Below are 15757 nucleotides of genomic sequence, written 5' to 3'. Positions count from 1 at the left end.
ATTAGAGGGCAAGAACTCAAAATATTATTTGCTATCATAGGTTGGACTATGATGAAAGCACACAAGCTCTACCTAGATATATGCCCCTAGAATAAGTACAATATGTTATGTTTATATTGTTCATAGTCTTATAATAGTTTTTTGAATTTTGTAATTAGATAATAATAATAATACGGTTGTATATACAATGAATGATATAGAATTAGAATCTCTCAATCTCAATTTCAATTTCAATTTCAATTTCAGAACTAATGTGATACACACAAATTTCGCGTTGTGTTCGCGTGTTAAGAGTAATGCTGCTCAGATGGATTCTTTGTTAAAAGCATCAAAAGGGCGGCACAGACAACAACGATGGTATCATAACGGAGAAGTCAGAAGTCAGGCGTAGGTCGCGGTGGTCTGGCTGAAAACCAGACGACGACGACAGTGAGATTGTCACCGACATCCCTGTTGAGAGCCTCGGTGACCAAGACTCTGGAGCAACGTTCGGGATCGTTGCTTGACATCAGCTCTCTCCTGGCGATGGCTACGGCTGACTCGCTGCTCATCACATCCCAAAGACCATCGCAGGCAATGACGAGGAATTCATCTTCTTCGCTCAGTTCCATCTGCTGCACATCCGGGTCCGCGCACAAAGGACTGCGGGCCTTCACGTACATGTCCCCGAGTGCCCTGGAGACCGCCAGCATCCTGTTGAGATACTCGTCGTGAGTCACAAAACCCCCTTGGGACTCGATCCGCGATCTCTCGGCGCTCGTGGTGGGCTTGTGATCAGTGGACATTTCAACAGCTATGCCGCCCCTTTTCCCCAAAACCGCTCGACAATCGCTAGCATTGGCCACCACAAGCGACTTTCCCGACACCATGTGTAACGCCCTGCGGCTCTGCCCGGGCATGCACTCCTCCGACGCGTGAAAACAACGAAGCACAAGTGCGAGCGATCCATGAAATGCGATGGTAAAATATGCGCGAAGTAATGGGGAGCTCGCCCACTTATAAGGCAGCTTGCCTTATGTTTAAAGCCGACCATAGGGCGAGTCATCGTTGGGCAGGCTGACGGTTGATAGAAGCGAATGGTGGTGAGTTATAACATATTGTAGCATCGGCCAAGAGTTAAACGCACGAGCTGGGAGGCGTATATATTGGCGCGAGCTGCGGTTCATTTGCAACAACTCACATCACTCTTGCTTCATTGCTGCGCAGATAAGAAGTGCGACGAGGGGTAAAGGACGAGCTGGTGGATGAGCCCACCGAGTCGGGCAGCGATCTAGGTGCGAGTTCGAGTTGATGGTTTATCGGCGGTGCGCACGGCACCCGTGTTGTATCGCATCATGACCGGGTTGTGGTTGGGTGTGGGTCGTGCATAGTGTGCCCACCCGCCCAATGTCGAGTCGGTGCGCATTCGGTTGTAGACTTGTTGTGTGTTGGCGGTGGGTCGTGCACGGTGCGCCCGCCCGCCCAACGACACGGGGTTGTATCTTGTATATTGTAACTTGGTTTTCGGTGGAGTCTTGGCATACCACTGTGCGGTCGTGCACGGGCGGGTGCCCTTCCGATTTGTAAACATTACAATTATAATAAAAGATGATTATTATTATATTGTCGTGTTGATTATTATTGTCGTGTTGATTTTATTATCGAATATTGTTAATGGTTTTCGCACATTAATAATATGAATACATGATGGTTATGTATTGTTAAGGCGTAGTTCGCAAACTTTATTAACGATGGAACATCTTAATAACTTAGGCGGTGCCGCACCCGACCAATTAAATGAAAAAGGAATTGGGGGCGTGACAGGTGGTATCAGAGCAGTTGATCCGAACATTGAAGCTGCTGAACGAAGCAAAGATGAAATGGTGAAGCCTGATAGAGCAGGGTTGCTCATGACAGGTGAAGCCGATGCAGACAAGGTTATGGAGAAATCATGGATGAACAGTCTGGGTTTCATAGACTTGATGGTTCATGGCAAGACCATTCAAGCTCTGGTGGACACGGGTGCCACACATAACTTTATGACGACACGGTTAGCAAAAGAGGCTGGGCTGACGATCACCCCATCAAATATGGAGGTCAAGGCAGTGAACTCTAGAGCTAAGGTGGCAGGATTGGTACACGATGTACCTGTGCAGATAAAATACTGGAAGGGTCAGTTGGACTTCACGGTGATGGAGATGAATGACTTTGATATGATACTCGGACAAGATTTCTTGAAGGGCAACAAGGCTATTGTTATCCCCTTCTGTGATGAGGTGGTGCTAGTTGGACAGTCACAAACTTGGACTTTGCCCACTCATAGGCAAAGGAAGGAAGTCAAGGTGCAACATGTTTCGGCACTGAGTTTGGAGAAGGCTATGAAGGATTCAAATATGGAGACATATGCGGTGATGTTCAAGGATGTTGAAGGTGATGGAGTGGGGACGCCTGTTCCAGCTGAGATATCTGATGTGCTTACCAAGTATGCGGATTTGATGCCTGATGAGCTTTCGAAGAAACTTCCACCAGGGTCGTGCAGTTTGTCAATGGAGGAGCCTCATGATGATGATGTAAGTAATGATGCTTGTGTTTCATTTGGACATTTGGGAGATGGACCATGTGCAGTGAAGGGCAAAGCCAGTTTGCCAAGGCAAGAGGACATCTCACCATGGATGACTATGATGGAACCTTGTATGGGAAAGCAAGGATTGCCAGTTGTTGGGAAGCTTGTTGGGGTTACTTGTGACCTTATGATGGAAGGTGCAAGGGCCCGGGACAAGGGTGGAACTTGATGATCGTTGTGGGAGAATGAGTCATGCTTAGCCACATGAATTGGCTAAGTGCCCGGCATGACTCATGGACAGATGAGGAGGGCACACACTTGTGATGTTTTGGGTGGACTTCTCATGGCCGAGACCAAGAGATAGTCTTGATGGACACTTTGGTGAAGGAGCTATGGTGAAGGGACTCATGACATGATGATGATGAGATGGTTGAGTGACCGAGTTCACTAAACCGAAAGTTGAAGATCAAGGGAAGTGTTGAAACCGATACTTTGGCGCAGAATATAGTGAAGCAGATAAAGGAGGGGAAGACACGAAAGTTCTTTCTACGAGACGGGTTCTTGTTCTTTGGAAACCAACTCTATGTTCCAAAGTCATCCGGACTCAGGAGACACCTTTTGAAGGAGTGCCACGATTCTCTGTGGGCTGGCCACCCAGGGCAGCGTCGTTCTTTGGCATTGTTGGAGAGAGGATTCTTTTGGGAGAATATGAGAGAGGATGTAGAGGAGTATGTACATACGTGCATCATTTGTCAGCAGGACAAATCGGATACTCAGAGACAAGGAGGACTGTTGTAGCCTTTACCGATTCCAGAGAGGCCATGAATGAGTGTCTCGATGGACTTCATCACTCAGTTACCACAGGTGCAGGGGTACAATGGGATTATGGTCGTGGTTGATCGTTTTTCCAAGTATGTTGTTTTTGTTCCTACAAAGATACCTTGTGGAGCCGAGCGGACTGCGGAGTTGTTCTTTAAGAACATAGTGAAGTATTGGGGAATGCCATTGAGTATTGTGTCGGATACAGATCCACGTTTCACAGGGAGATCTTGGACCACATTGTTCAAGTTGGTCGGGACAGAGTTGTTGATGAGTTCGAGTTACCATCCGCAGATAGATGGGCAGACCGAGAGGATCAACGCATTGTTGGAGGACTACTTGCGACATTATGTGACAGCTGATCAGAAGAATTGGCCCGAACTCTTGGATATTGCTCAGTTTAGCTACAATATTCAAAAGAGTTCCGCGACGGGGTATAGTCCATTTGAGTTGGTAAATGGATAGATGTCGGTTGCACCACATACCGTAGTGACGGGAGGCTTCTTGAGAAGTCCTCATGCGAAGAGATTCATGAAGGCTTGGGAGGAGACCTTGGAGTTAGCACGGTTACGCTTGCACGATGCTGCAAGGAGGATGAAAAAGTATGCTGATCGTGGAAGACGGGAAGCACACTTCGGTGTGGGAGATATGGTGTTTCTCAGGAATACCAGGGAGCAGTTTCAGCCAGCCAAGGGGACGACGAGCAAACTGACATGGAAGTATGAGGGACCATTTCGAGTGAAGAAGAGAGTGGGGGAAGTTGCTTATGAGCTGGAGCTTCCACGCCATATGAACATGAAACACCCTGTTTTTCATGTGAGTCAGTTGAAGAGATGTCGACTTGATTCAGACCATCTAGAGAGAGCTGAACCGACGAGAGGACCAGCCGGGATTGTGGACAGACCAGGACTAGAGTTGGAGAAGATTTTGAGTCTCAGAACTATGGGTGTTGGTTGCCACATGCAACGGGAATTTCTTTGCAGATGGAAGGATGCACCGGAGGAGGAGAGCTGGGAGATGGAGGATTCACTTTGGAGATGGAAGGACAAGATCGCGAAGTATGACAAGAAGTTAAAGAGGAGAGCAGGAATTGTCGGGATGACATTGACTTCTGGTGGGGGAGGATGTAACACCCTGCTGCTCTGCCCGGGTGCGCGCTCCTCCGACGCGTGAAAACAGCGAAGCACAAGTGCGAGCGATCCATGAAATGCGATGGTAAAATATGCGCGAAGTAATGGGGAGCTCACCCACTTATAAGGCAACTTGCCTTATGTTTAAAGCCGACCATAGGGCGAGTCATCGTTGGGCAGGCCGACGGTTGATAGAAGCGAATGGTGGCAAGTTATAACATATTGTAGCGTCGGCCAAGAGTTAAACGCACGATCTAGGAGGCGTATATATTGGCGCGAGCTGCGGTTCATTTGCAACAACTCACATCGCTCTTGCTTCATCGCACTAAGTGCGCAGATAAGAAGTGCGACGAGGGGTAAAGGACGAGCTGGTGGATGAGCCCGCCGAGTCGGGCAGCGATCCGGGTGCGAGTTCGAGTTGATGGTTTATCGGCGGTGCACACGGCGCCCGCGTTGTATCGCATCGTGACCGGGTTGTGGTCGGGTGTGGGTCGTGCACGGTGTGCCCGCCCGCCCAACGCCGAGTCGGTGCGCATTCGGTTGTAGACTTGTTGTGTGTTGGCGGTGGGTCGTGCACGGTGCGCCCACCCGCCCAACGACACGGGGTTGTATCTTGTATATTGTAACTTGGTTTTCGGTGGAGTCTTGGCAGACCGCCGTGCGGTCGTGCACGGGCGGGCGCCCTCCCGATTTGTAAACATTACAATTATAATAAAAGATGATTATTATTATATTGTCGTGTTGATTATTATTGTCGTGTTGATTTTATTATCGAATATTGTTAATGGTTTCTGCACATTAATAATATGAATACATGATGGTTATGTATTGTTAAGGCGTAGTTCACAAAGTTTATTAACGATGGAACATCTTAATAACTTAGGCGGTGCCGCACCCGGCCAATTAAACGAAAAAAGAATTGGGGCCGTGACACCATGGCCACAAGCGCGGTCGTCCCGGAAATGATGTGGGCATCTGCCAGGGCATCGTCGGCCTTGAGGAAAGCATTTTTGAGGGCGTTCTCAAATCCTACTCCTACTCCTCTGTCCCAAAAGTCCACGTCGCCCTCGTGGAGTATGAAATTGAGGAGGTTTTCTTTGATAAATGTGGCTGCATCCTCGCCGCAATGGCCGTCGAACACTCCATAGAACGCCAGCGACTCGAAACCCGCTACCTTGTCCATGCGGATGTGCTCGTCTTCCATCTGTGCTCACGTGGGCCCTATGTCAGCCCAGCTATCGGAGCGTAACACTGGAATATAATCATCCTTCAATTCTTCAATTTTTTCACCCTCCTGCTGCTGCACAATCTTTTCATCACTACCTCCTCCCATTTTTTCTTCCTCGTCTACGTTTACAAATTAGATTTTCTTTCTCCTCCTCAACCTCTCCTCGTGGCAGGTATTTGTATTCTGTTTCGATCCACTTGGCATAGTAGAGACACCCTCGCTCTCTATTTTTCTTTTATACCTAATTCGCCTGCACACACGCCTCCTTGGGTGCACCCTTTCGGATGACGCCTCGCCTTAAACATAGAGTTGTTAAGTGAAGGAAAATAAATAATCACCTCGCTCACCAACAGTATTTTCAACATCGCCCATGGACTCCACTCCATAATTTCCAACAATATTTTCAATATCTTTCTGACATTGATAAAACGGTAGACATTTCATATAACTGATTTTAAATAAATGGGAAAACTTTTGTTTGCATCAGCAAGTAGCTAGCTCTTCTCCGTCTTGAGAAAATTAAAAATGGCTTACCAATTAAATTAATTTCAATATATAAAGAAAACCAAATATATATAGATATATATAATCATTATCCCGCCACACCACAACCCACCTTACCCCTTACCTCAAGGAGCTCTTTCTCATGTTTTTTTCCCTCTACACTAGTGCCCACTTTACCTCAACCTTAAGTCTGGTCTAATGAAGCCTCTATTTATTATCTTCTCAAAGTATGAAAATATGAAATTCTTGTACTCCTAATAGCCCATGGTGGCCATGGATAATATTCATATTCATCACCTCCCAATTGCCCGTGGTGGGCATGGATAATATTCATATTCATCACCTTTCCACTGTTATTCTAAAGAATCTATATCTTGGATTAAAGAGATAAATTCCATCCTTCTTTTATTCTACTCTTGTTAGCTTCCTTGTATTTTTTAAAGCCCTCAAGCGAAGCCAATATATCCCATTTCTTTTTGTGTGAGAAGCTACAAAATCACCGAAGATGATATGCTGGAAAAACCCCATGTGAAGACTCCATTCAAATGGGAATGTGTTACCATGTTTTCCCAACAAGCCACATATAACACTTGTCACACCTACTAGACCAAGGTAGTTTTTTGTATTTTTATTACCTTCTTTAACCATTAAACATATTCAATGACCATAGTCAAGAGAGCTAATTGTAAAAAGTTTAAATAAATTAATTCTCACACGCACCCCAATACTCATACCACACATCCCACATATCCATACACAATCTAAGTATTGGATGGTGATCAATACTTAAGTGGAATGTATTGTATAACTTATGTGGCAGGTTTGATCTTGTCATTCCATAGTTCTTATGAATATTTTCCTCTTGGCTAATATACGAGACTTATGCTCAAATACATCGATCTTTTCAAGAATTTTTATTTCACACTCATTGCTATGAATTATTACACTATGCCTATGCTATATGTTTATTAATAGGAGTCAAGAACCTTATCAAGGATGTCACCTCCGTGACATCCCATTCAATGGGATTGAAGGTTTAGGTGGATATCACTGTTCCATTTTTTTGGCTATGATTAAAACTCTTAGTGCTCAATTTAGTGGAGGAGTTAGGGTAACACATTTTCCCTAGCCTCTCCCTCCATCTCTATCATTTATGACGAGTTCTCTATGAGAAAAATTGTGCAACCCCAGATGAACCCTCCTCTAGTTTTCTATGGCAAGTTAATACTATAGGTATGGACTTTTATTTCCATAGCCCACCTTTTCCACAACCTTTCCTCTATCTTGGTTGACTTGGCATTTTTGATTTTTTATTTCTCGATCTAGGGTTTCCAATGCTTTTCTATGACATATGATGGCTCGTGTTTGATTTTTTTAATCAAAGAGTCCTTAAGGTATTACCTTTGCGGCTACCTTATGCTTGAATTTTTACCTTCCTCCTTTGTCTATGGAAGTGGCATCTCAATGTGTTCATGTTCACATGTTGGGGCATGCCTCCACTCACTGCGCACAATGGGTTTCAGGTAAATTTCTTCTATTATAATAGTTCTATTTCATTTCATAAGCCTTTTCCAAGGTTAGATTTGGTCTCACAACAATATAATCTTCGACTCAAACCCTCGATCCATAATGGCTACGTTAATTGCAAGATAATGTGTTGAAATAGAGGGATGTCATGCATTTTATAGTTGGTTGTTTCTATGAAATTCTTTACGAGTTTTATTTCCTCGAGTTAGTTTCCTTATTGTTTCGTTGTTGTACCCTAATAGTATTTCTCACAAACTACCCACAACTACTTACCACACTTGTTGGGTCCCTATAATACTAGTGATTACCCCATTACTATTGTAGTTATACCCCTTATTTATATTGTTGTGCCCCTATTACCCCCATATTGTTATTTCTGTGCCCCATAGAATCCCTCTATTGTTATTTTTGTGGCTTTATATTATTATTGTTAGGTCGGCTGGATTATATTGTGACTCCTTAGACTCCTATATATAGAAAGGAGGTTTTGTCATTTGTATCATCCAAGAATTGTTCATTTATGTAATGTAAAGGAGGTTTCCCCCTCGAAGAGGCTGAATTCTAAGGCGTGGATCTCTCTTTTCTATCTTTTTGTGAGCTGGTTTCATAACATTTGGTATCAGAGCTTTGGATTCTAGGGTTTCGCTGCTCCAAACAGGTCATCGTGGAATTTTCGCTATAACTTTTTTTTTGTGACGTTTCAGAAGTCGCAAAAAAACCCATTTGAGAAGAAATCGCGCTGAACCTTGGGTCCGAATTTCAGAGCTTTTCGCGCGATATTTGCGGAGATATGATCTGAGGAAGTTGGTCTTTTTGCAGACTCCTGAATTACATTCAAAACAGGTGACCTGGGGAAAATCGTCATAACTTTCTCTCTGGGGATCGGATTGAAATTTCGTAAGAAGGTACAGAAAGAGGACGGACTGTAGTTTCTTGTATGTGTGTTTCAGATTCAAAGGTTGAAACAGTGACTCGTGGCACGTCGTACAAGTTCGCTCTACTGAACTAGTCTAAAAGCAAGTCACTGTGGGAGATTTCACATAACTCTTCCTTGGAGAATCCAATTTGGCTCAGACTTGTGGCATTGGAAAGAGGACGCAGAAGGCTACTACAGGTAGCAATTTCAGAATTGGATGATCCGAAATTACAGAGATACATCAGATTCAATATCAGGCTTCTATAAAGTGAAAAAAGGTGTGTAGTTTTTTTTTTAATTTTTGTGTAAGCTTGGTTTAACGGAATTCAAAGGGCATAGTAAAGCATTATTATCGGTAACTGATGCCCCGAGGAAAGAAAATGCAAACACCTAGTAAGGAACCTGAAAGCTCTAGCATGACTCATGAAGAAGAGGAAGAAATGCTACATGATATATCAAAATTACAAGAACAAGTGCAACAAATGTCACGCTCACAAAAGCTAACAGAAGCTAAGGTAAATGGCGTGGAATCTAAGATAAAGGGCATGGAAGCTAAGATGGAGGATTCAATGGAAAATTTGAAGATAGATTTGAAGACAGACATGGAAGAATTGAAGAAGTTTCTACAAGAAAGGGTCACTAATGGTGAAAAGGTAGTAAAGGAAACTCATGATGAGAACAAAAGAAATGTTAATCATGATTCCATAGACTCTAATGTTGGATCGAAGACTCACCATGTTCCAAAAATCGATATGAGGAAGTTTGATGGCAAGGATCCCGCCACATGGATATTACAGATGGAGCAATTCTTCGATCTCAATAATGTGCAAAACACACAAAAGGTACGTATGGCAACTTTATATTTGGAACCAAATCAGTTTGTATGGTATCAATGGCTTTGTTCTCGTAAACAATTTATCACTTGGGCAATTTTTACGGAAGAATTGATAGCACATTATGAGGATACAAAAAGCAACACTTTTTTTAGCCAATTGATAAGTCTCAAACAAAAGGGTTCAATAATGGAGCACATTGAGGAGTTCCAAAAATTGAACATAAGGGTAAAAGATATTCCAGAGGAGCATAGGATTGATGTGTTCATAGGGTCTTTAAAGGATAATATCCAACATGATGTGCGCCTTTGGGAACCTGATTCATTAGAGAAGGCATTCAGGTTAGCAAGAAAAATGGAAAGCAAAATTATGGCAACTAGGAAGCATACCATTCACAACTATAAAGACGGAAGTGTTGTTGCCCATAGTCTTCCACAACCTACAAGGTTGACACCACAACAATTGGAAGAAAAAAGAGCAAAAGGGCTTTGTTACAATTGTGATAGCAAATACACAAAAGGTCATAAGTGTGCTGAGAAGAAATTATTCTACATAGATTGTGAAGAGGAAGAAGAAAAGGAGCAAGAAAGGTCAAAAGAAGAGGATATATTCCAGGAACAAAGCCTAGATGAAGAACAAATAAATCCGACCATATCTTGTAATGCATTGGCGGGAATTACCACTCCTCAAACCATCAAGATAGAAGGACAAATCAAGAAGAAAAAGGTAATAGTGTTGATTGATTCAGGAAGCACCCACAATTTTATTCATTGTAGGGTAGCAAAAGAATTGAATTGCTTCCTATATCCAGCACCAGAGTGTCAAGTGATGATTGCAAATGGAGGAACAATAAATTGTTCTGGAAAGTGCCATAATATCAAGCTATCCATGGGAGAATATGTATTGACTAGCCCAATGCTTTCCATTCCAATGGGAGGTGCTGATGTTGTACTAGGAGTCCAATGGCTACAATCCTTGGGTACAATAGCTTTTAATTTTCAAGAACTTTTCATGAAATTTTCTGTGGAAGGAAAGGAAGTTGAATTAAGGGGTATTGCAGGGAAACCAGGAAAGATAATCAGCTCTAATGGCATGACAAAGCTTCTAAAAAAGGAGCAAAGAGGTGTAATTGCACAATTATGTTCGCTAGATGTTTCCACATTGGAATCATCTATTTCTCCAGATCTCCAAAAAGTCCTGGACAATCATTCCAAGGTATTTGAGACTCCCAAAGGTCTCCCACCTATGCGTGATCATGATCATGCTATTCATCTGATTCCAGGAAGTGTTCCTCCAAACATCAGGCCGTACAGATATCCCTATGTCCAAAAAAGTGAAATTGAACGTATGGTTGCAGAAATGCTAGAGGCTGGTATAATTCAACCGAGTCAAAGTTCTTTCTCAGCTCCAGTAGTATTGGTGCACAAGAAGGATGGATCATGGCGCATGTGTCCAGATTATAGGGAGCTCAACAAGCTCACTATTAAAGATAAGTTCCCCATTCCTGTTATTGATGAATTACTGGATGAATTGCATGGATCAATTTACTTCACCAAGTTGGATCTTCGTTCGGGATATCATCAAATCAGAATGAAGATTGAAGACATTCCGAAAACGGCATTTAGAACTCATGAGGGTCATTATGAATTTTTGGTCATGCCTTTTGGCCTTACCAATGCACCTTCAACATTTCAAGGTTTGATGAATTCAATTTTCAAACCATTCCTTAGAAAATTTGTGTTAGTATTTTTTGATGATATACTAATCTACAGCAAGTCTTGGAAGGATCATGTTGAACATGTTGACAGGGTGCTACAACTATTGGAGGAGAAACAATTATATGCAAAAAGATCCAAATGTTTCTTTGGAGTCCAGGAGGTGGAATATTTGGGTCATATTGTATCTCATGAAGGAGTTAAGGTAGACCCTAGCAAAATTAAAGCCATTAAGGAATGGAAAATCCCCACATCCATAAAGCATCTGCGAGGATTTCTTGGGTTGACAGGGTATTATCGCAAGTTTGTTAAGAATTATGGGAGAATAGCAGCACCTCTAACAACATTATTGAAGAAAGATTCATTTTCATGGACTCCGGAAGCAACAAAGGCCTTTGAACATCTTAAAGAGGCAATGTGCCAAGCACCGGTCTTAGCTACACCGGACTTCACAAAAACCTTTATTGTGGAATGTGATGCTTCAGGAAATGGAATTGGTGCTGTTCTAATGCAAGATGAAAGACCCATTGCTTTTGAAAGTCGTCCAATCAAGGGAAAGTTTTTAAGCAAAGCTATTTATGAGAAGGAAATGTTGGCAATACTCCATGCACTTAAGAAATGGCGACCCTACCTAATGGGAAGACACTTCAAGGTAAAAACGGATCATGATAGCCTTAAATACTTTTTAGAACAAAGATTATCCTCTGAAGAGCAACAAAAGTGGGTCACAAAGATGTTGGGTTATGACTTTGAAATCATCTACAAAAAAGGGAAGCAAAATGTGGTGGCAGATGCACTCTCAAGAAAGGATGAGGATGTGGAAGCATTGTTGTGTGCCATTTCTATTATCCAACCAGATTGGATAAACGAAGCAAGGGAGGAATGGAAGAATGACGAAGAAGTGTGGGCACTTATTCGAAAGCTACAACAAGATTCCAGTACTTCTGATACATTTAGCTGGAAAAATGATTCGTTATGGTACAAAGATCGCTTATACCTCTGTAAGAATTCCCAGCTAAAACAAAAGATTCTTATGGAATTGCACACTTCTCCCTTAGGAGGGCACTCAGGATTTTTAAAAACTTACCACAGGGTTAAGAAGGAATTTTTTTGGGATGGCCTTAAATCAGATATTCAAAAGTTTGTGGCGGAATGTTTGGTTTGCCAACAAAATAAAGTTGAAACAATTAAGACACCGGGTCTATTACAACCTTTATCCATTCCAAGCCAACGTTGGGAGGAGGTTTCAATGGATTTTATCACAGGTTTACCCAAGTCTGAGGGAAAGAGTGTCATCATGGTGGTAGTTGACAGACTTACCAAGTATGCACACTTTTGTGCATTATCACATCCATTTAAAGCCAGTACAGTTTCTACTGCATTTATGGAAACAGTTCAAAAGCTACATGGAAACCCAAAGATTATTGTAAGTGACAGAGATCCCATTTTCACTGGAAATTTTTGGACAGAATTATTTTCTTGTCTTGGTACTCAGTTAGCTCATAGCTCATCTTATCATCCTCAATCTGATGGGCAAACTGAGATAGTAAACAAATGTTTGGAAGGATATCTTCGTTGCTTTGTATCTGATAAACAGACACAATGGGTCAAATGGTTGCCTCTGGCTGAATGGTGGTATAACACTTCCTTCCATACAGCAACAAAAATGACCCCATTTATGGCACTTTATGGGTATCAACCACCATCCATCACATCATATTTAAGAGAAAATTCTAAGGTTCAGGCAGTGGAACATCACATCGAACATCAACAACAAGTCCTCCAACTCTTAAAGGATAACCTCGTGTTGGCACAAAATAGAATGAAACAACAGGCAGATCAACATCGCAGTGAAAGAAGTTTTGATGTAGGTGATTGGGTATTCCTACGGCTACAACCATATAAGCAAATGTCCCTAAAGCAAGCTAAGAAGGATAATAAATTATCACCAAAGTATTATGGTCCGTACAAGGTGTTGCAAAAGATTGGTACTATGGCATACAAATTGGAGCTTCCTGCAGCTTCTCGATTGCACCCAGTTTTCCATGTTTCATGTTTAAAGAAGGTTATAGGTGACAAGCTCCCAATTCAAACAATATTGCCAGAACTTGACGAGGAAGGAAAAATTATATTGGAACCGGAAGCAGTCACAGAAACAAGAACTCGACAGCTACGAAATCGATCAATTTCAGAGTATCTTATCAAGTGGAAGAACTTATCCGCTGAAGATTCCACATGGGAGGATGAGAATTTTATGCAGAAGTATCCAGAACTACTCAAGCGTTGAGGACAACACTTTTTTGAAGGAGAGGGGCATGTTGGGTCCCTATAATACTAGTGATTACCCCATTACTATTGTAGTTATACCCCTTATTTATATTGTTGTGCCCCTATTACCCCCATATTGTTATTTCTGTGCCCCATAGAATCCCTCTATTGTTATTTTTGTGGCTTTATATTATTATTGTTAGGTCAGCTGGATTATATTGTGACTCCCTAGACTCCTATATATAGAAAGGAGGTTTTGTCATTTGTATCATCCAAGAATTGTTCATTTATGTAATGTAAAGGAGGTTGACCCCTCGAAGAGGCTGAATTCTAAGGCGTGGATCTCTCTTTTCCATCTTTTTGTGAGATGGTTTCATAACAACACTACTCTCCTACATTTTATTTGTACACACTCTACTTCAATACATAATGTCAGTCCTTATAGTATCTGTGATTTCCTTATTGAATATCCCCTTTATGAATGGCAAATGTCCTACCTTTGGAGAACATGTTCTCTATATATATTGACCAAGCTCTCAAAACCGATATCGGGTCCTGATGATCCATATTTTTTCACTATATACCCCATTGTCTCATGATCCCTATATTCCTAAAATAAGGAACTTACACCACACCAACACAAACATTTTATGCACTATATATATATATATACATGTATATATGTATATATATATACATGTATATATGTATATATATATACATGTATATATGTATATATATATACATGTATATATGTATATATGTATATATGTATACATATATATATGTATACATATATATATGTATACATATATATATGTATACATATATATATATATGTATCTATATATATATATATATATATATATATATATATATATTCTTTTTCTTTTTCTTTTTCTTTTTGCACGTAGTATTGTTCATTAACTTAAATCATCTTTAACTACAATGTTGTTCAATAGCACACATCATATTTCAATAAACAACATTTCTCAAACAACTTATTATTAACAAAGGACATGGTGTCATCCTTACCATTCAAATTAAAAGAAACATAGCGAACCTTTTTACAGCAACTAAAAAGTAATTTTACTTAGATAAGATATAATTATCTTAATATTTTGACAATTTGGGTAATTCATTCCTAGAAAGGACCTCTCCACCCATCCTTTTGAGTATGGATATTATGTCTAGTACTCTCCTTAGTCCCTTTTTATTTGCAGAATTCATTAGTAGAGAGTGTTTTATACTGCCGTTCTTCTGGCACCAAGGCCACAATCCACTCTAAGTTTCCCTTCAAACTCTAAGCTCTAGTTCAAGGCTTCCATTGTCCCATAATCTAGCTTAGGAATACCCTCAATGGTGTCCTTCCAAACTTTCCAGGTTGTCCTTTGATCAATTTCTCCCTTCCTCTCCCTCTTCCTCGAGTAGCCTAATTGATACCAATTCTTTTATTTTTAGAGAGAAAAAGGAGCAACTGTCTATAAATTTTTGACAAAATAAAGTTATCATTTGAGGTCTCTTTCTATGAATTCCATGATTACCAAATTTTCCTAAGAAAAAAATTAACTGAAAAACTTATATATATAATGTTTCACTAGGCTTTTATCTCAGCCCAATATTTACCAAGTTTTTCCAAAGTGGAAACAAGTAAATTAAAATCCACAGTAACTAGGGTCTTACATATTGCCCCTCTTGGATGAAACACCATCCACATTGTTTATTATTTCACAGGAAATAGGTCAGGGTACATCTCTCACATGAAGCTTCATCCTCCCAAGTGGCCTATTCTCGGTTAAAGTGTCTCCACGATGCTTTAACCTAGGTAATAGCTCACCTTCATATCATTATTTCTCTCCATTTGAGTATATGTAGGGGCACTACCAGAAAGTCATTGTCCGCTTCAACCACTCCAAAACCAAAAAATTATCATCGTCTATGCTATTCATTATCAATTTGGTTCAAATATATGGATAAAAAAATATGTGAACATCTTTATAGTTAATAATATGTTTAGGGTCATACATATATTTATTTAATAATGATATTTGGAATACATTATGAAGCTGTATATGAATAGGCAACACAAGCTTCTAATCTACAGGTCCTATCTGTGCCAAGATTTGGAATAGACCATAATATTGGGGGGTATTTTTAGTCTCCTAATTTGCATCCTTTTTCTCCATTTTTCCCTTCCCAAATCATAACCATTTACCCCTGTTTTACTTATCTTATGCATCGTCATCTTGCACTAGGGCAAGAACGATGAGACATT

General features: G+C 41.0%; 1 pseudogene; it reads right to left on the bottom strand.

Moving 5' to 3' along the window:
• Window positions 1-374: 374 nt before the first annotated feature.
• LOC149148417 (putative protein phosphatase 2C 27 pseudogene) lies at window positions 375-5824 on the bottom strand (annotated as a pseudogene).
• Window positions 5825-15757: the final 9933 nt, after the last annotated feature.

This window comes from Pinus tabuliformis, chromosome 9 (genome assembly GCF_031772625.1).
Source record: "Pinus tabuliformis cultivar Carrire ecotype Pingquan chromosome 9, CPIR1, whole genome shotgun sequence".
NCBI lineage: Eukaryota > Viridiplantae > Streptophyta > Pinopsida > Pinales > Pinaceae > Pinus > Pinus tabuliformis.
Note: the sequence above shows the minus strand (reverse complement) of the source record. Positions and strands in the feature narration are given on the sequence as shown.